The sequence below is a fragment of the Rhincodon typus genome, chromosome 38 (assembly GCF_021869965.1).
Source record: "Rhincodon typus isolate 14 chromosome 38, sRhiTyp1.1, whole genome shotgun sequence".
NCBI classification, from domain to species: Eukaryota; Metazoa; Chordata; class Chondrichthyes; order Orectolobiformes; family Rhincodontidae; genus Rhincodon; species Rhincodon typus.
Genome location: NC_063369.1, coordinates 2,211,512 through 2,213,241, shown reverse-complemented (window position 1 = coordinate 2,213,241; position 1,730 = coordinate 2,211,512). Strand labels below are relative to the sequence as shown.

General features: G+C 49.6%; 1 protein-coding gene across 5 annotated transcripts in view; it reads left to right on the top strand.

The window, feature by feature from the left end:
* The first annotated feature begins 333 nt into the window (after positions 1–333).
* The window catches only part of tyk2 (tyrosine kinase 2), a 92,150-nt gene continuing 90,753 nt past the window's right edge, over positions 334–1,730 (top strand). For all 5 annotated transcript variants that reach the window (XM_048618105.1, XM_048618100.1, XM_048618101.1 and 2 more), the window contains exon 1: positions 334–479. The gene's annotated coding sequence lies outside the window, so the exon portion shown is untranslated. The remainder of the gene's footprint in view (positions 480–1,730) is intronic.

Here is a 1,730-nt window from a genome sequence, read left to right as displayed (position 1 = left end):
GCTGTTCCTCCCACAGAGCCAGCACGGTGACCCAGGAGATCCTGCTGTTCCTCCCAAAGAGCAGCATGATAGAAACGTTGCTGAGTTATGTTGACCTAAACCATCATGTCCTAATGGCCCTTGATGCTGGAGTTTCTCAGTGAGAGCAATGGGCAGTGGCCATCATACCTGCTTCTGGGTCTCCATGCTGCCTTAAGGGGATGGTTTTGGTTTGTAATGCTAGGCCAGGGGCTGAACTCTGACTGCACAGTGGAACCCTGACACTAACCCCCACACCGGAGACTACAAGCCCCAGAATGCCTCGGGCACACCGAGCATGCGCAGAATATCGGAGCCTGTCGTCAGTTCCGGCGAGGAGAGGCTGACGGCGAGAGGGAGCAAAAGGGAGCCCCCTCCCGGGAAAGGCGTGAGGGAAGTTCGGTGTCCCGGGGAAACGGCATGGGGTGGCAGGGACAGTGAGGAGGGACATCGGGGAACAGGTAGGAGGGAGAAGACGGCGGGAACGGGTTGAGGGGGAGGGGATTGTGGGAGTGGTGGGGAGGGGGATGAGTAATGCGGGGATTTGGTGGAGGGAGGGGTGAGGGTGAGGGGCTTGTGGGAGTGGGGGTGGGGATGGGGGAGGGGGGGTGGGGGGGGAGGGGGAGGAGTAAGGCAGGGATTTGGTGGTGGAGGGAGGGGTGTGAGGATGAGGGTAGGGAGGGGCATGAGGAAATGAGGAAATGGGGATTTGGTATGTAGTGAGATTGAAGGGGTGAGGGTAGGGAGGGGTATGGGATTTGATGTGGGGGAGGGTGAAGGTTAATGATGGCACCTTGAGTTGATTGATTGCTGTTGGTAATGATTGATGACAGTCGATTCTTGGTTCAGAAAAATGAGTCATAACTCAATACTGCAAGATTTATGTCTGAACAGGCATCTGATTAAGGATTGTGTTAAAAATCTGTGTCCACGTTGGGCATTTCACAGGAAGGAGGAAGTTTGGTATTGAAACCTTTCTCCCATCTGAGTTGATAGAGCGATGGTCCAGTGCTAATATCGCTAGATTATTAGTTCAGGAACCCAGCTAATCTTCTGGTCACCTGCATTCGAATTTCACCACAGCATACTATTCGATTTGAGTTTAAAAAATAGGGAATTGAGGTCTAATGATGACCATGAAACTGATTGTCAGGAAATTTAATCTGGTTCTCTAATGTCCTATAGGGAAGAAAACTGCCGACCTTACCTGGTCAAACCTACAGGAGACTCCAGACCCACAACAATGTGGTTGACTCTTAACTGCCCTCTGGGCACTTAGAGATTGGTAATAAATGTGAGCCAGCAAAGCCCACAACAAGTGAATTTTTAAAAAAAAGTTGTCTTTTCACTTGCACTGCTTCTTAGAGACTAAGGAAGAAGCAGCATGCACAAAGCAGTGCTAGGAACTGGATCTTAGGGCAGAGATGATAGTTTCATGCAGAAAACTTTAGATTTCAAGGAGCAGGAACCGAGAGGCTGCGATTGTGTCCAGAGTGGAAGCAAGATACAGTTGTGTCCACTTTTCTTTAGTAGCTACAAGAAAGGATTCATTCTTGACCCAGTGCTAAATGAAAGTGGAACTTATCCTTGTTAATTGATGCTTCAAAATTTTGTAATTGCATATTTGGAAACGGGGAGGTATAATATGCAGTAACAAGGTGTAGAGCTGGATGAACACAGCAGGCCAAGCAGCATCAGAGGAGCACGAAGGC